The 20312-nt window shown below is 42.9% G+C and overlaps 1 protein-coding gene across 1 annotated transcript in view; it reads right to left on the bottom strand.

Moving 5' to 3' along the window:
* The window catches only part of mgat4c (mgat4 family member C), a 142097-nt gene extending 122739 nt beyond the window's left edge, over window positions 1–19358 (bottom strand). Inside the window, exon 1 of the mRNA XM_061773938.1 lies at window positions 18815–19358. The gene's annotated coding sequence lies outside the window, so the exon portion shown is untranslated. The remainder of the gene's footprint in view (window positions 1–18814) is intronic.
* Window positions 19359–20312: the final 954 nt, after the last annotated feature.

The following is a 20312-nucleotide window of genomic DNA, read 5'->3' as shown; positions in this document are numbered from 1 at the left end:
TGCAATATCATTGACTACTATGTCCTGGTAGAACACGCCCTACTGCTTCCAGGCGGGAAAAGAAGTATGTGGCTTAAGTGTGGAGGCATTAATAAGAATCCAACTAAACGTAACCCACCCTAATCATAACCTTAACCCATTCTAGATCGCCTTAAGCCAAATCCTAGCCCTAAACCTAACCATAACAAACTTGTTCGTACTTATTTTGTACAATTGTGATAGATATTTGTAATGGTCGTCTCATTAGAGCTGCGTAGCCGGCTCTTCCCCCAATGCAGGAGCCAATCATGTTGCAGCGGGGCGTGTCTTGCCTACAACACAATCGGAGAAGGTTTAGCCTTGGCAGCAGTATGCCCTCGATCTGCTCATGTTGTTGCTTTGATGTATTGGCTGTTTTGTTCCACTCATTTTAGCTTTCACAGCGGAGAAAAAAATAGTCAGGGGAGTGACAGGCTGTAAGAGGAGCAACTTCATGTTCAAGCGGGAGGCAACAAAACATCTTGAGGTGGTTGCAGGAGGAAGCCTGCCGGGGGCATCCTGATAAGTCGTTCTCTGCATGTCAGTAAACATCAGCAGAATGCAGGTCAGCGCAGACGAGTAGCTATACGCCACGGGCACAACAGCGTGTAACGCTTATCGTTTGGCTGAACGAGCAATATAACAGGTCGGGGGAGCCAGCACTGGTGGGCTCGCGTGGTTTAGTCGACTGGGCTGATGTGTCAAAAGAGAAGCCCTGCAGCCCGGTGGGCCTCTGTCAGACCCTTATAGACATGGATAAATAATAATGCGCTTATGAGCAGAGTGGCTCATAAGCACATTTTCAAGCGTCAGCTGGAGGAGGAAGCAGTAAACACATCATCAGAAGCAAGGGCTTTGACGTATGAGCCACACAATCTTGAATGATTTGAAAAGATGTGCATGTTTTCATGTATTCTATTGATCTGCTGTCGTGACAACAACTAATGGAATAGCCTCCACTAAAACTAGGAGATGGATGGCGTCTTCCTTGGTTCCTGGTGTAATAATTTATATGTAGACTGATCAATGTTTGCATTAGGAATGATCAAAATTACCGACCAGTGTTTGTAAGAGGAAGGTACTGATGACAAGACAATTAATAGTGCTGTGCATTATGAATGAGCTGAAGACTGAGTAATATTTGTATAGGGAATGAGTTGAATGACCAACCAATCAATGGTGCTGTGTTTTATAATTGATAATCAGATTCCTTTATGAGTACCAGAGGGGCAATTCAGTTTTACAAGCAACCCAAATTGATTGAATTGAGTCAAATCACCATCCACCCAATGGCTACATCTTGTGATTGACAAGTAGACTACTTAATATTCACATTATGTTCGCATTTTGTGTTTGCAGAAGGAATAAAGAAGCAGCACCAGTCCGGCCTCCACTATGCTTCCAAAAGCTCTTCCCAGTGGTTCGCCAGCTATTTTCCATCTGTCCGGCGTGAACGTGGCTGGTTCTTCATCGGAAGGGTGGCGTCCCGCTGAAAAATTGTTATCTGCGTTGGCAGCCAAAACAGAAAGGTCACAGCGACCAAGCTGGTGCTTCTGCCTTCACAACGCCACTGAAAAGAGCAGATGAAATGATTCTATTGAAGCTTCTATTGAACTGAGTGAGGGCTGCTTTTTTTTAATCAATGTTCTTTTGGTCCATTTGATTGTTCTGTAAACGGCAGTTACAAAGCGTGATTGGTTTTTAAAGTGGAGCCACTTTGTCTACAAACTGGCTGGCGCAATCAAAGTTGTTTTTTTAGGTGAAATAAAAGTCACACTCGATCAAAGTCATCAACAGTGAGCATGAAACATGACTGAAACATCGAAATAACATAGAATACTGTGCTTATGACTGAATGGATGTTTGGATCAATCAAAAAGGGATAGCTCAGTGGTGTAGTAGCTTTCTTGCGACACGGACCAGGCAAGTCATTTTAACGTATTTGATGACCGACAAAGCAAATAAAAACAAATGATTCAACATGTAACTCACCATTGCACCATTACAATGACTGTAGTGGGACCCCTACACTTGAAAAAAAACAACTCCAAGCTGCCAGCAACGTGTTTGAAGCGGAAATGCTACTCGCAGGTGGAAAAAAAAAGTCACCTGTCAGTGATATATTTTGCCAATAAATATGATATAATATGTCAACATTCGACCGTTGGCGTAATGTGGTAGAGACACATTACGGCCTTTGGGCAGTCGGTGAGGGTCGGTGAGCGTTATGGGTCAGGTGTTTCCCGCACCGTCGGCATGAGTCAGCTGTCGCTGGGCAGTTAACAACACATTCACTGCCATTGACGGCATTAGAAGTCAAATATCCATGTTAACTGGGAAGGCTTGCAGTGAATGAGTTTTAACTAAATCAAAACATGCAAAATGATTTTTCACCTTCATGGGGCGCTGCATTTACTACAGCTGCGGAAGAGGAAAAGTGCTTAAGTCTACGGAAGAATGTGCACAGTACATATATACACCAAGTAAACCATATATTTATTGAAGGAAAAATACTTTTACAATGCTAAAAAAAATGCAGAATAACAAAATTTGCTAAAGTTTAAAAAAAAAAAAAAAAGTTACACAAATAAAAACTAATCGTCCAAACAGTTACAATCACAATAATACACTCTTTTCTTTCCAATGAGGGGTGAATTTCCCTTTCATCACCTTAACAAAATTTCCAATCAATTTCGTGGAGTCGGTTGAGACGACGCGATTAGTGATCAGTGTTTAACGTGCAAGCCCTCGTCGCGTTTATCTCGGCTTAACGTATCTGAGGGTGCTCGTCATGAGAAGGAATAACGGCCTGGCATTGCAAAGCCAGCGTGGTCACGCTGTGTTTTAAGAGTGTTAATAAAGCGTTCTGAGAGGTGCCACTTCACACTCCAGCTCTCGACGTCGTAATCAGTTTAATTCAAATGTTACGCAGGCAGGGGCTTTTTCCGTTTGTTGGCTGGGCCGAATCGGAGGCGTCGGTCCTCGTCTGCCTGTAAAAGGTAATCAAGGCCGTGCTGTAATTATATTCATCAGAGGGCTTTTGTTTTTTTTTGCACAAAAGCTCGCAGGCACTTATTGGAAATTTGCATTTGTAATGACTCTCTTTCCCCACTGTGCTCGGTCTGTTGTGATTCGCAATAAACAAAAGAAGTGTGCCAGAGCGCCTCCAGCAGGAAATCAATAGGGAATTGTTTCTTTTTAATCATCTGATACTTGGATTGGGGGGTGGAGGAGGGAAGCGGGAGGGATACGCTGTTTCGACGTGTTGTTCGTCAAGTTGATGACAAAACCATCGAACTGTGGCAGTCTGGCAAGCTGCCATCCAGTCATCAAAGTAAAAATTCAACTTCAGTGTTTCACATTCAAGTTTCTTCCCTTAACTTTCATCTTAAAGGCCCCCTTCATCACATTTTTTTCCAAATTATTTTTCATAATCTTTGATGTCCTGGTATCAGACTTGCAAGATAATCTGGGTTGAAAATGCCCAGAAAGTCCTTTTTCAATTCTAGTTGAAACCACTGGATTTCTCATGAATATGTGACATGTAAAACAGCTTTGTGCTGATTGGAGCATTCATCTTCTCAATTTAAATACGGAAAACAGCTTCGCTCTGACTTGCCGTTGACGAATGGCATTACCTCACCGGCCAGGCCAAGCATTCATAGCGACCTCACATTCATTTCATTTCATTTTGGGGGGTCTTACGATCATTGTGAGTCAGAATTCACCAAGCGCTGGATTGTGCACCCACTGCTCAACAAGTCACAACCCACAGAGGAGGGGACGTGTCACATAGGTGAAGCAAAAAAAGAGAGGAGGATACTTATAGAAGCGGGTGCCATTCAATCACCATAACGTCACCCACCACCTTGCGACTCGGCGTGCATCTGTTGCGTACGTTTGGTGGCAGTGACTGTAATTACATTCAACATTATAAATGTAGTATACTATTGTTGTAAAACACAACACATATGCTTTTATATACTGTTTTTGCTTGGCTTGTGGCAGCTCTGCATAGCTTTACGGACATTGACGGATTGGTTTATAATAATAATATATTACTCCTGTCTCGACCTTTCACACAGAACAGCCACAGTAGAAAAAAACTAGCTTTTCCAGGCAAAGTTAAAGTGGCTGCTTCGGGGCCCCAGATCCATTTGAAAGCTCCCGAGAGTTAAGGCTTTAAAATCAATTCAGTCTGGTTGCCTCCAGCGAGGTCATCAGGTGGCGCTGTTCTTCCCGCTCGCATTGATAATTCTTCGGGTCATCCATAACAACACTTCAGAACAACTCCTCACCCATATGAATCACACCCATATGAATCACATCCCGTATGAATTACACCCAGTATGAATCCCATCCCATGGCATATTTAAAATGTTTCAGCTCTATAATGAAATATTCAAATGGGTAAAAGGGGGTGGGGGTTATGATGACAGAAGCTCAGCAGGACTAAATTGGATTCTAGGGAAATGAGCGGGAGTCTGGCGTGACGGATAAGGTCGGAAAGTGGGTCAGAAGCGCGGGTCGCTCAGCTGCACAAGTGGGCCGGGAAGCCAAGACGGAGGAGGTTTTGTGTGCCGTAACAAATGACACGGACGCTGCAGATTCGGCGACTTTTACTCTCCACTTTTTACACTCCAACTAAATCTGCAGTAGGTCATTATTTCGGCTTTCAACAAGAAGCACAGCAGTCTGTTTAACTGAACTTTATTCAGTCAAGTAAGCATACGGTGAACATCCGTTTATTGCAAGAGGATATGTTCCAGACCCACCCTTACGAGGCTGCAATACAAAGAGACCATTTAAAAAAGTTTGTACCCCTCTCACATGCTTCAGACACATGAAGTTTATGGTCAAACTAAGCATTGAACAAAGACAATTCCACATTGCATATGTAAACCAATGGAGGAGCAGCGGCTCTACTCTGAGATCCTTCCGGATGACCGAGCTTCTCACCCTCTCTCTAAGGGAGAGCCCGGACACCCTGCGGAGGAAACTCATTTCTGCTGCTTGTATCCGGGATCTTGTTCTTTCGGTCACAACCCACAGCCCGTGACCATAGGTGAGGGTAGGAACGTACAACCCCAATACCAATGAAGTTGGGATGTTGTGTTAAACATAAATAGGCTAGGGAGGCTGAGGAGTGTGATCCCCCTGTAGTTGGAACACACCCTCCGGTCCCCCTTCTTAAAAAGGGGGACCACCACCCCAGTGTGCCAATCCAGAGGCACTGTCCCCGATGTCCATGCGATGTTGCAGAGGCGTGTCAACCAGGACAGTCCCACAACGTCCAGAGCCTTTAGGAAATCTGGGCGAATCTCATCCACCCCCAGGGCCTTGCCACCGAGGATCTTTTTAACCACCTCGGTGACCTCAACCCCGGAGATGGGAGAGCCCACCTCAGAGAACCCAGACTCTACTTCCTCATGGGAAGGCGTGAGGAGGTCTTCAAAGTATTCTCCCCACCAGCTCACAACGTCCCGAGTAGAGGTCAGCAGTGCCCCATCCCCACTATACACAGTGTTGATGGTGCACTGCTTCCCCCTCCTTAGACGCCGGACGGTGGACCAGAATTTCCTCAAAGCCGTCCATAAGTCTTTCTCCATGGCCTCACTGAACTCCTCCCATGCCCGAGGTTTTGGTTCAGCGTCCACCAAAGCTGCATTCCGCTTGGCCAGCCGGTACCCATCAGCTGCCTCACGAGTCCCACAGGCCAAAAAGGCCTGATAGGACTCCTTCTTCAGCTTGACGGCATCCCTCACCGTTGATGTCCACAAACAGGTTCGGGGATTGCCGCCACGACAACAACCTTACGGCCACAACTCCAGTCGACCGCCTCAGCAATGGAGGCGCGGAACATGGTCCACTCGGACTCGATGTCCCCCGCCTCCCCCGGAACATGAGCAAAGTTCTGTCGGAGGTGGGAGTTGAAACTCCTTCTGACAGGGGATTCTGCCAGACGTTCCCAGCAGACCCTCACAATACGTTTGGGCCTGCCACGTCGGACCGGCATCTTCCCCCACCATCGGGCCCCATGGGTGCAGGCCTGGCCACCAGGCGCTCGCCTTCGAGCCCCACCTCCAGGCGTGGCTCCATAGGGGGGCCCCAGTGACCCGCATCCGGGCAAGGGAAACCTAGATCCATTATTTTTCATCAGAGGGGTCTTTTAGTCGTGCTTTAAAGGGCCCTCACCTAGGACCTGTTTGCCATGGGTGACCCTAGCAGGGGCTTGAAGCCCCAGACAACTTAGCTCCTGGGATCATTGGGACACACAAACCCCTCCACCACAATAAGGTGAGGGCTTCCAGGAGGGGCATTTATTATTATTATTATTAAATCATGATTCAAAAACTTTAATGCTTTACATTGTATTTAATTATTCTATTATTCTGTTTTCATCATGTACAATATTCTAGAGTGCTAGTTTCCTTATTTAAAAACAAAAACACAGATTTTTCTGGGGTGGGGGTGGGAAGGCCAGAACAGATTAATGGAATTTCATTCATTTCAATGGGGAAAGATGATTTGAGATAAGAGTGTTTTGAGTTAAGAGCATGGACACGAAATAAATTTAACTCTCATCTCAGCGCACCACTGTGTGTGTGTGTGTGTGTGTGTGGTACAGTATACATACACTGTAAATATTAAAACTAATAAGTCATTGAGGATGTCGTTGTCAAAACATAATAGTTCAGAGCAAGTGGATTGTTGGAGCCTGTAAAACACCCTTCAAGACCACAAACAAAATGGCCCTGTATTCTGTTTTCCAATAATAAAAAAGCAGTCGTCTTGAGCATGTCAGGCCACGAAAGAAACAACCTTGAAAGACCCTGAGGAGTCGTGGCAGAGGAGCGGGGATGCGTGGGAATATTATTCAGCGGGGGTCAGAAGTCGAGCGGCTCAGCGCGTGAATATTCATTGCTTTCACCCTTAAACTGTGATTAATTTAGCCTCCAGTGTGATTCAAATATGAATGAGCTACTTTCAAAGCCTAAACTCTCAGGCACGCCTCAGACCGTCCCATGCGTTCATTTTTCATGCGTGCCGCATCTCCTAGCTCGCTGCTTTATCTTGCTATACTTTAATGCAGGTGTCTGTGTGTGCGTATGTGTGAGCCTGTGAGTCTACCTGTACAAATGTGTGCATTATGAACACATCACATGCACTTTTCCCCTGACAGCAGCGTATAGACCAGCAGTCCTCTGAGGATGATTACGACACTGTTGTTGTTGTTTTTCTTTTTTCTAAGAGACTGACCCACAATTTAGAGGTGGTGGCCCGTTGCTCCATATTTAACATAGACAGTGGATTGAACCAATACGAATAAAGTAGGAAATCGTCCCAACCTCTTCAACAAATGAAGAGGGGCGGCCCGTTGGTCCAGCTTTAATATTGACAGTGAATTAAACCTAGCGGCCCCACCCCTTTCCTGCAGGTCCAGTTATCACTCACGCTGCTTGTTTCACAGTTGTGGAGAGCAGTGGTTCCCAACCCCTGGTCCGCAGACCGGTTACTGGGCCGCATAAATAGAATGACTAATTTATATAATTTCCGTTGTATTGCCTTTCGCGTGTCAAATTTGTTTTATTTTGAAAAGTGACCGGATCTTCTCAGCCGCAACAGTTGTACTGAGGAGTATCTGCAACATTTGCACAATCAACATTGTCCCAGATTATCACGCTACTGGTCACTTTAAACCGCATACACTCCTTGAAGTCTCGGCGCCCTTTGCACAATGGTTATTGCACCGGACTATTGCAATATTAGTCATTCGAACTGCTTCAAGTGCTAGAGGAGTCTGCATCTTTTGCACAATTGTAAAAAATAAATAAATTAATTAATTAATAATTTTAAAAAATTAAATATGTAACGGGCATTACCAGATAACTATTAACCCTTTATTGCTCAGTGACTGTTTTTTGTCAATGTCTTTATGTCTCAAAGTGTTCTCTGTCAATTGACTGTCTGTTGTCGTACTAGAGCGGCTCCAACTACCGGAGACAAATTCCTTGTGTGTGTTTTGGACATACTTGGCAAATAAAGATGATTCTGATTGTGAACTGAATACCGTGCTACCATTTCCAACATCCTATCTTTGTGAAGCGGGCTTTTCTGCAGTGACAGTAACACTAAATTAAATTACGGAGGAGACTGAAAATAAGGAACAAGCCCAGGGCTCACACTGATTCTCCATTATGGTGAGTTGTTGTATTTATCATTCGTTTTAAAGCCGGTTGTGTTCACACATATATATATATATATATATATATATATATATATATATATATATCGTATTTTCACGACCATAGGGCGCACCGTATTAAAAGGCCCAGTCTCAGTTACGGGGCCTATTTCTGTATTTAACACATACATAAGGCGTATTATTGGAAGCAGGCATGGTAAAACATACGCTAGCTTAAAATATACGGTAGCATGCATGCACGCTAAAATAATGTTTTTAAAAAGGTGCGGGAGCAAAACTGAATTCAGTTGTATTTTATTGAAGTATTTAACAATGTACTCACGTTATTTTTTGATCAATCCTCATCCACAAATCCATCAAAAATCCTCATCTTCTGTATCCGAAATGAACAGCTGGGCAAGTTCTCAATCAAACACGCCAGGTTCGAGTCAGTCTCGTTGCCGTGCGAAAGCTCGAACAAGCATCCACAATCCATTCACAAATTGTGGCGTAACTCGCCCGGCGCTGCCTCCTAGTGTTAGTTGGTCTTCCAACTCGCGCCACCTCGCCTTGTTTTCGCGTTTTTTTTTTTTTTTTTTTTTCCACGGAAACTGAACTTTGTCTTCTTGACTCGGCGAAGCTCGTTTTCCTGCTTCCTCCACTTGGGAACCATGGATTCGTTGATGTTGAATTCTCTCGCGGCCGCGACTGCTTGATTCCCATGTTCCTCCGCGTAACTGACAGCTTGCAGTTTAAACTGTGCTTCGTAAGAGTCTCTTCATAGGTGCCATTTTCGGAGATACTTAGCCAAACTGATGTTGTTTTGCACAATGCACACCCCGGAAACGCTCCGAGTCAGTCAAGCAGTTATATAAAATAAAAAAAAATAAAAAAAGACACCCCGGCGCGGGGGCGTGGCTTTAGCACCACGCACCCTCCCTTGTCCTCAGCCACGTCCGCTTTTTTTTTTTTTAAAAGTCAACCGGAGCGTTCGTCACACAACAACATTTATAGATGTTGGAACTCGGCGCACACATAAGGCGCGCAGCATTATAAGGCGCCCCGTCCATTTTGGAGAAAATTTATGACTTCTAAGTGTGCTTTATGGTTGTGAAAATACGGTACATATATATGCCACCCCTTGACAGCTGGTCCGTGAGAAAAAATGCCTACTCTAAACCGGTCCACGCTGCAAAAAAGGTTGGGGAACACTGGTGTAGAGCGAAAAGCGTGTTGTAACGTGGAAAAGAAGTTGCCTGAAATTGAAGACTCTCATCCGAGATGCTGCAAAATCGTAGACATGTTCGCTTGAGGTACTGTTGTAGCCTTCTCGTCTGTGACAGTAAAGCACCAGCAACAGCAGCTTGAACGAGTTCACTGCCACCATGCAGCGCTTGGTATCGCAAGTTTACGCTTGCAAGTCAAAGCAAAAAAATCTCTTGAGAAACTTGTAAGTCAGGTCACTCTTATCCGAAGGCACCACTGGCTATACTATATATACTGTATATATTATAGCTAGTCTCTAGAAATATGAGGGGAGGTGGGGGGTTTCGGGGAAAAAAATGCTACACTTAAAATTAAAATACTTTAATCTTGTTTTTGCCTCTTAATATCGTGTGGCCCAAATACTCTTTGGAGAAGTCAATTGGCATCCCTGAACAGATTGTTCTTTGATCTTTTTGTAATTCACATGATACACAAACACAGTCAGTGTGGTCGTTATGTACTGTATGTAGTTGCCTGTTGAAGAGAACTTCCCCTTGATACTACACACACATGCACACACACGCGCACACACACACCCGCACTCACACGCAGTGGCCGTTCCAATTCCTTCCTCCAACACACACTTCCAGCATGTGTGTGTGTGTGTGTGTGTGCATGTGTGTGTGTGCGTGTCAGTGTGTCTCTGTCTGTGTGTGTGCATGGGGTTGATGGAGGGTCTACTCCAGTAGGGAGGCCGAGGTAAATGCATCACTCTAAATAAGTGCTTAGAGTTGGCAGCGAGGCTGGCAGGGCCCTCATGAGGACTGTGGGTGGACGAACACATCGCACACACAAACACACACTTAAACACACACACACAGCGCAACCTTTAGCTGGGATAAAAAGGATAATAAGTCTCAGGCAGCACTGGATGTGGGCCCAGAAGGTGGTCTTCATCTGACGTGCGGGTTGTGAGTCTTTTTGTCTGTGGCCATCATGGAGGAGTCAGTGAAGAGGAGAAGAATCCCTCCCTATCTGCCATACACTATAGTGCCCTTATTAGCGAGTTTGCCATTTTGTAGTGCAGTTGCAAGTGAGTATAGTGAGTACAGGTTGTATCTCCTAAAGTGGTCTCAATTTATCCCACATTAAATACAGATGGTCACTCAAAAAGCAATATATCCCATGATGCACTGCGCCGATACAGAATAAGCAACCCATCACAACACGGATGGTCGTGAAGTGCATTGTTGAACTGACTAATGGACTGACTAACTGACTGACCAAATGATTACATAAACTGACAGACTCATTGACTGACTGACTATAAATAACAGACTTAGTGACTAACAAACAAGCTGACTGACTGATTCATGTTGTAATTGTTGCAACCTTGGGCTTGACAGGAGTCAGGGGTCGCCACAGCGAGTCACTGGCATAATTTGTTTGGTAGGTTGTTTTTTTTTTTACACCGGAAGCCCTTCCTGATGCAATACACCCATTTGATGCAACGCACCCAAAATAATATGCATTTGTCTCCAAAAAAAATCCAACTATACTTGTGTTAAAACAAGACTTTATTCTCAGAAATAAACATGAGCTGTCTGGTGGAAACCTCCTATATCCAAGTTTGGTCAATTTATTTATTTTTTTTTCCGCACGGGGGGGCTGAAAAGTGATGGTTTTGGGGATGCAAGTAATCTGCCCAACACTACCGTCATGCTGTTAGGCACATGCTAGGAACTTTGATGACTATTCTAAGTCTGGACCTTCATTGGAGCCCACTTCACCTTGGCTGACCTCACAGGGACCCTTGCCAAACATCTCCCATGGAGGATCACTCCAACTTCAGATGGTGTCAGGAACAATAATCTAGAAGGTCCCTCAAGGAGTTCCTTTACAAATTCCTGATGCAAAGACAGTAAAATAAAAAAAATAGCATTTAAGATCAGGTTGTTCTTGGGTTCCTTGCAAAGCTTCTGGTGTGACAGCCTGACAGCGTCAGAGAATAGCGAGCAAGCTTTATCTCTACCTGCTGCTGCTGTTTTAATGCCTTTAAAAATGGCTCAGGGAAACATGGCAACTGAAGATCACTTTCCTCTCTAATTCTGCACTGGAAAGCAGAGAAAGAAGTGCAAAAGTGAAAGATGATGAAGACGAGGGAGGCTCACAGGGGGGTCTTTGAAAGGTTGCGTCTGTCATCACGCAGCTGGAGCTGAGAATGTGTTTGTCTACGTGCAAAAGTAGCAAGGTTCTTGGGGTAAAAGAGCAGGATGAGACAATGGCTTTCAACACAACAGGACGAGAGAGTTTAGTGTCGGGTGCTTAGCTTAATGCCCATAATATTCTAATTTAATTTTTTCCATGTATTTTAAGAATGTTTCTGTGTTTTTGTTGTAATATTTTTTTATTTTTTCTAATCTATTTCGAATATTATTCTAATATTTGGGTATTTTGCATCTAATATTGTTTCTTTTTTATAATACTTGTGTATTTTGTATCTAACATTTTGTGATGATAGTTTTACAATACAGTATTCTTATTTTCAAATGTTCTGAGTATTTTTTGTAAATCTCCATGTACTAATATATTTGCATTATTTTCTTTACTGCTTTATCCAGCTCCCAAACATGCATCAATCCATTTTCTACCACTCACAAAGCAATGCAAATGTATTTATATAGTGCATTTCATACACAAGGTAACGCAATGTGCTTTACATAATTAAAAGCATTTAAAAACAAAGAAAAAACAGTTTAGTGATTTATAGACCAATAGCAGAACATTAAAATCTATTCTAAAGCTGATTGGAAGTCAGTGTAAAGACTTTAGAATTGAAGTAATATGCTCTGACCTCTTTGTTCTGGTCAGAACTCGAGCTGCAGCATTCTGAATGAGCTGCAGCTGTTTAATGCTCTTTTTGGGGAGTCCATTCAGAAGACCATTACAATAGTCATGTCTACTTGCGATGAAAGCATGGCTGAGCTTCTTCTGGTATGCTTGGCACATGAAAGCCTTCACTCTGGATATGTTCTTCAGATGGCAGAAGGCAGTATTTTCACGACCATAAGGCGCACTTAAAAGTCTTCAATTTTGATTCGGGGGGGGTGTTGTGAGCTTCTCAACCACAGCAAACAGAGTGCGAGTATTGTTGAAGTTCTTACAGATGATTTCAGAAAAGTGTTGCTGTCTAGACCTGACTAACTCTTGATTAAAATTACAAAGACTTTGTCTGTATAGGTCATAGTCAATTTGGAGTTTAGTTTTTGTCCACTTACGTTCTGCTTTCCTACACTTTGATTTAGAGGTCTTTACCCTCAATGTGCTCCTCCACGGTGTTCTAGATCGCCTCAAGATTGTTTTAATTTTAATAGGAGTGACAGCATTCATGACATTTGATATTTTACAGGTGAAATTATCCAAAAGTTCATCAACTGTCTCAGCATTCCCAGTTTGTGGCACAGCAATGGTCTCCATAAACCTAGTGACAGTACTCTCATTTATGTACCTTTTCTTAATAGATATAGAGGTTGTCTGAACTTTTGGAAGAATCTGTACTTCAAAGAATACACAAAAATGGTCAGAAATAGCCATATCCTTCATGTCAATTGATTAGAATTTCAACATCCTTAGAGATGACCAGGTCTAAGATGTGACCTTGTGTGTGGGTTGGACTCTTAATATGTTGTGAGAGGTCAAATGTGTCTAGTATAGCAGAGAGTTCAAGATTTTTTTTTCCATGTTATTGTCAACATGAATGTTAAAGTCTCCCGTTATGACAACATAGTTATAGTCAGTACAAATAACTAACAGCAGTTCTGAAAAGTCCTCCATAAATTTTCCATTGTATCTTGGAGGCTTATAAATTATTAAAACAATAACTTTTGGGTCACCTTCAACTAAACAAACAGAGATATTCAAAAGAGCTAAAATCACCCAGTATAATTTCTTTACACTGAAATAATGACAACAGCAATACCACCGCCTTTTTTCCCTATTCAACACTTGTTCATAAAATGTAACTTTGCTGGTGTTGCCTCATTTAAAATGGTATTGCAGCTACTTTCTGTTAACCACGTTTCATTTAGTAACAAAACGTCCAGATCATAGATTGTAATGATTGATGTCATTAATCAACATTGATTTATTACCCAGTGACCTGATGTTGAAAAGAGCTCGTCTCGCAGAGATAACTGGAGACAATGGTTTGATAGATTCACATTTTATCCTCACTGAGTTTGTGGTTCTACTTTTTTTGTGACATATTTCTTTGACCAACTTTCTGTCCCTTGTAATTACAGGGATCAAAAATGCCTGATCGCCATAGGCGTCTGACTTATTCTGGAAAAGACCCCGCAGATTCGCAAACATTCGTGCATCAATTTTTGACTACTTATCCCACTCCCAAGCATCAATCCATCCATTTTCTTCCCCTTTATCCTGCACACAAACATCCAACAACCCATTTTCTACATTTCCCACGTAATTTTCTGGAAAAACGAAAAATCTCAGGACGTTAGCGCCGCCATTAAGAATTTGGCGCATGCGGCAGGGGAGGTCCTGGTTCCCCACCGAGTCCCGCCCACTTGTAGGGAAGCAATGATCTTTTTTCCCCCAGGCATTCCGTTGCTTCATCACTTTCTGACCAGGAAATTTTTTTGTGCCAAGCCAGGGGCCAAAGATAAAGTGGACGGCTCTATCATACCCCCCTTCCCCGGCTGACTCGGGCGACCTATCCCATTAAGTACTGAGTCAGCAGATAGCAGGACGCTCACCTTTGCTGCCACATTGTCCTCGTAAGGGTAAGCCCAGTCAGCACCTTTTCTCCCATTACACACACACACACAGCTTTTGACTGTACGCTATGCTGTATCCACCCTATTGATTTTGAATAATATCCCGTATCCTCTCTCATCCAAGCACAACAAAACACACTGGGAAAGATGATCCGTATTGATTTTGAATGATATCTCATATCCACTCTTACTGCAACAAAACACTACCTGGAACTTTTGAACCCTAAAAATAAACAATCTATTAATATTAATCACTGGTTAAATCTCATCATAGACTATATTGCATTAGCAAAAATATCTTCGGCGTGAAAAAATCAATTACATAATTACACAGATAGCTGGTCACCCTTCTTCAACACCTCTTCTCGCAGGGGGGGGACCGTGGGGCCTGCTGTGGGGTTTTGTCCTTGCCTGGTCCGGGGGTGGATCCACCTCCTGCACTCTGGGGCGGGTAGTGGGTGCCTGTTGGTTTTGTGTGTGTGTGTTTGGGGGGGGGATTCCCGGGGTTGGTACTGCGGGGCTGGGTGTGGCGGCCCTCTTTCCCTGTGGTTGTCCCGCCAGATGGTCCTGCCTGGCCTGCTGGAGCCATGCCTCTTAATCACTCACTTAGCACACACTCATATCATTCATTGTAAATATTTTTTCACTAGTCAAATCCCGGCAGACACACATATTCGGGGTTTCCTGGGGGGTGGTGTGGGGTCGGGAGAGTGCGGGTGTTAGACCAGGTTTCATTACGTCACTGCTGTTTACCGGTCTAATATCCCGTATCCACTCTCATCCAAGAATAACAAAACACACTGGGAAAGTTGATCCCTATTGCTTTTGAATGATATCCCATATCCACTCTCACTGCAAGAAAACACTACCTGGTACTTTTGAACCCTATTGATTTTTATTAATAACCCATATCTGTGTCATCCATCCATTTCCCAAACCACTTATCCTCACTAGGGTTGTGGGAAGGCTGGAACCTATCCCAGCTGGCTCTGGGCGAGAGGCGGGGTACACCCTCAACTGGTCACCAGCCAATCGCAGGGCACATAGAAACAAACAACCATTCGCACTCACATTCACACCGATGGGCAATTTAGAGTCTTCAGTCAACCTACCAGGCATGTTTTTGGAATGTGGGAGGAAACTGGAGAACCCGGAGAAAACCCACGCAGGCACGGGGAGAACATGCAAACTCCACACAGGCGAGGCCAGATTTGAACCCGGGTCCTCAGAACTGTGAGGCAGATGTGCTAACCAGTCGTCCACCATGCCGTCTGTGTCATTTTCATGTAATTTGATCAATAACGATAAAGACACCTGTAAAATATATATATATACATTTAGCTATTATACTACCTTGCTTTTATACGGGTAAAAAGCCCTGTTGTCAAAAGTTATTGATGATTTAAAATTTTCCGCAGCCGTGCTTCTGCCTCCACTTACACCGCTTCTTCTTACTCCTCCGTTTGCTTGTGCTGCTAAGCAACTCCGCGACTCCATAGGCCTCGCTGGGTAGCATTGGGAGGGTGGTATATGCTTGAGTAGTCAGTGATAAAACTACGAGGAGAAAGACAAATCGTAAGTGCTGGTGATCAGATACTAATTTGCCTTTGGACATTATTTTGACTATTTTTGTTGTGGTAAGTGGTAAGTGTTCCTGGGTCCACCGTTATTATGTAGGAATCACGCTTATATTCTAGGCAGGACATGCCCCGTTGCGATATGAGTGGCTCGTGCATCGCGGGAAAGGTAGGCTACACAGATGTAACAATATGACCATTCTAAATATGTATTAAATTAGTACAAAATAAAAGCAATCAAGTTTGTCATGTGTTGGGTTAGGGCTAGGGTTGGGGTAAGGGTGGGATAGGGTGGATTAGAGTTGCTGAGATTCATAATAATGCCACCACACTCACTGAAGTCATTCTTCTTTTCCCATTTCTTTACACAATGATAAAGTTGAACTGTATTGATTTTGAATGATATCTTGTATCCTTCTATGATTGCAACACAAAAAAACAAGCAATGGCACTGTAGAACTGTATTGATTTTGAATGATATTCTACATCTACACACACCTAAAAAGTTGAACACTATTGATTTTGAATTAAATCCCATATCCACACACACTGAGATAGTTGATCCCTATTGATTTTGAATGGTAGCGCATATCCACTCATTGCAACACAACAAAATAAACACTGGCGCTTTTGAACCCTATTGATTTAGCATTGGTATCACATATACACACACACAGACATACACACAGACACACCTACACACGCTGAGGAAGTTCAAGTGTATTGATTTTGAATGACTTAACAGAAACAACTAAACACACACTGGCTATTGATTTTGAATAATATCACACCTCTGATGGCAGCACAACAAATAAAAACTAATGATTTTGTCCTTTGTCGTCGTCTTCAGTGTTATTTTCAGTTTTTGTTTTATGGTGCACACACTCCCTCACACTTCATTTTTTTTGTTTTATGTCGCACACACTCCCTCACACTGGCATCTGACAAATGAGCAGGAAGGTTGTTAAGAGATGTCATGGGCATCATTACGAGACAGATAATCACAGTGGCCTCCTTCCAAACTCAAAACTGCGTTGTTTTTTTTACTCGCATCATTAGGCCGCAACACAATGCCGCGCAACTGACACGAATATTAGCGCCTGATGCATTACACCCACTACAAAAAACAGCATGGGAAATGTTCGCCCAAGCGCAGGACAACTTGTCATTAAGCTGATGATTACAGACAAGGTAGCTGTTGCATCACTAATGATAAACAATTAAAACTGTCATCTAAGCCATCAAAATGAACTTTTCAACTAAGCTGCCAGTCAAAATCAAGAGTGTCTGTTTGAAAACATCAACAATTTTCAATCAACAAAAAGTAAAATTGTCAACTAGCCAAAGTATTTTGGTGAACATCAAAAACAATGTAGTCTTCAAACCTACCATCAAAGACAATTTTGTCTTCAATGAACCTTTGAAGGTATGTTTTTGAGAACATCAGACAATCTTACTTAACATGTGTGTTGTTGTAAAGATCAGAGACAATTTAGTCTTCAACTACCCTACTGTACATGCTTTGATAAACATACAAGACAATTTAGTTTTCAATAAACATAGCATGCATGTTTTTGTAGATAGCAAAAACAATGTACTGTATAGTCATCAGTTAACATCTTTTCATAAGCATCAAAGATATTAGTCTTTAATTATCATAACGTGCATATTAAACTCAAAAGCATCTATAATCTTTAGTTACTGTATGTATTTTGTAAACAACAAAGACAGCTTACTCTTAAGATATGCCTGTTTTAGTAAACATCAAACATCAAACCCCCCCCCCCCAAAAAACAACAACTATTTGGTCTTCAATTACCCTGACATACTTTCTATAAAGATGTACGATCTTCAGTTAACAAACATTTTTGTAAACATCAACATTTTAGCCTTCAATTAAGCTAGCATGCCTGTTTTTGTAGACATCAATGACAATTTAGTCTTCAGTTACCCTACCACACATTTTGTAGACATCAAAGACCATTCAGAATCTTCACCGAACCTATTGTTTGTTTTGAAAACATCAAAGATAAGACTTCAACAGACCAATAATAATTTTTTTTGAAAATCAAACACAATTTAGTCAATAGACATTTTAGTGTTCAACAAATCTAACATCTAAAACATTTTTTTCTATGAAACTAACATACCTGTTTTGGTCAACATCAAAGACAATTTATAACAAAACATTGGGCCTAAATTAACCTTAGGATATGTGTTCTGTGAGCATCAAAGACAATTTAGTCTTTGTATTTATGTCCTAGCTGTATAGTTGAACTGAGAGTGGTAAATGAGAGCGGCAACAGGCAGGACATAAATGCCCCGTGATGCCTGACTCGGGGCCCCCGTCCGCCAACCTGTGCTCCTGACCCACTTTCCAGGCTTCATCCGTCACGCCGGAATCATCCCCTCATGAATCCCATTTATTGCTCCCGGCTTTTTTTTTTTTTTTTTTCATTACCAATCATCCCCTCCGACATTTGAATATTTCATCACGGTGCTATAGCACTTTCAACACAGAATTTGATTTAACCACAGCGGCGTAACACACGAGTGACAGCGTGATTATTGCTGTCAAAAAGTGATGCATGGCCCATGATGTAACACGGAGCTGTAACAAGGAGCGATGAGACGGGAGCAGGACGGCCCTCGCAACCCGTAAATTTCCTACACAAGGAGGGAGGGAAGACGGCGTTAATTTTCCTTTCCTCTCCAAATTGATTAGCACATCAGGAGGGTGGCTAATTTCCAAGTCTCTAGTCTGTAGTAGTAGTAGTAGTAATTCTAGTCTTCAGTTAACTCATGTTGTTGGAAACATCAGACAATTTAGAGTTTGTTGTGAACATCAAGGATACCGTATTTTCACGACCATAAGGCGCACACTGTATTATTGGGCGCAGGCATGGCCTAACATACGCTAGCTTAAAACATACGGTAGCATGCATGCACGCTAAAACAATGTTTTTAAAAAGGCAGCGGGAGCAAAACTTAGTTCGGTTGTACTTTATTGAAGTGTTTAACAATGTACTCACGTTATTTTTTGATCAATCCTCATCCACAAATCCATCAAAGTCCTCATCTTCTGTATCCAAAATGAACAGCTGGGCAAGTTCTCCATCAAACATGCAGGGTCCCCTCTCGTCATTGTCGGAGTCAGTCTCGTTGCCGGGGGGGGGTGTTCAGCAATGATGCCGGCTTTCGCGAAAGCTTTGACTGTTCAAAGCAGATACCTTAGCCCAGGCATCCACAATCCATTCACATATGGCGTAACTCGCCCGGCGCTGCCTCCTAGTCTTAGTAAAGCTGTGTTCGCCATCTGTCAACCATCGCTCCCACGCCGTTCGCAACTTCACTTTGAACACCGTTTACACCGATGTCCAGTGGTTGGAGTTTCTTCGTCAAGCCTCCCGGGATGATGGCAAGCTCCGAGTTCATTTGCTGCACTTGGTTTTTCACAGCGCCTGTGAGATGGACAATTTTTCAATCAACTTAAAAGTCCTAGGCAAGCCGTTTTTGTGTTTTGCTTCCAAATACATTAAATATGTTTGAAGGTAAGTGCTAAAAACATTCAAAAACTGAGAACAATATAGTACTGAATTGTTGAGCTATAGTTTAAAACTATTTGTCACAATCTCAGTTGGCCAGATTTGTTGGGGGCGGGGCTAAAAACTAGCCGAAGTCGTGATGAAAGCTGGCTGGGGCGTATACTTTCTGGCACGTGTCCCCTTCCCCACTATATAAAGACCAACCGCCCTTATTCCACGCATTGGCCATTCGGCAGATTTGCCACTTCTTTTTTCATTATAACTTGACCCATTACTACCAGTATAGCATACAATTAGGCATCAAACTATGCCTACAACTCTATAAAATACATCTTTCCTGAAGTGTAATGTGTTTTGCGGTGTTTGGGCTATAGCGTCTCTGCCGTCTAGCCCCACGCGAGTTATGTTGGAAGGCAGCGGCAAACCGGACGGGATCCGTCGCCCCATGGCCCCTTGCCAGTTCCACCCTTCGGCGGCCGCAATGGCAGGTTGTCCTGATGAATTTCAAAAGAGGCAAAGGAGGGAAAATTGTCCCAGTGGCGCGGCTGCCGGCCATTATGTCTTCTTATAATCCTCAAATACAATATAGTCTTCAATTAAACTAATGTACATGTTTTTGAAAATATGCCACCTAAAGTACATTTGGAAACATTAGAGAAGAGTTGTCTTTAACAAACATTGTCACAGAAAATTTGACAATTTCTTTCAATTAACCAATTTTTTTATAAAAATAAGACATTTTAGTCTTCATTGAACCTAACATAGAAGAAGGCAGGGAAGATGAGGTTAATCCTCCTCCCTCTCCAAATTAATTAGCGGATCAAAGGGAGGCCACTTCCTGTCCTCAGAAGCTCCCCAAGCATTCCAGAACAAGTCATCCATAAACCACAACCAGAGGGAACACTAACTCTTGACATAAGAGGATGCCGTAACATGATTGAGAACGTGGGTATCGCATCTGTGCTTTAAGGAAGTGGTTCATCTG

The sequence above is a fragment of the Phyllopteryx taeniolatus genome, chromosome 5 (assembly GCF_024500385.1).
Source record: "Phyllopteryx taeniolatus isolate TA_2022b chromosome 5, UOR_Ptae_1.2, whole genome shotgun sequence".
NCBI lineage: Eukaryota > Metazoa > Chordata > Actinopteri > Syngnathiformes > Syngnathidae > Phyllopteryx > Phyllopteryx taeniolatus.
This window is presented reverse-complemented; position numbering and strand designations above follow the sequence as displayed.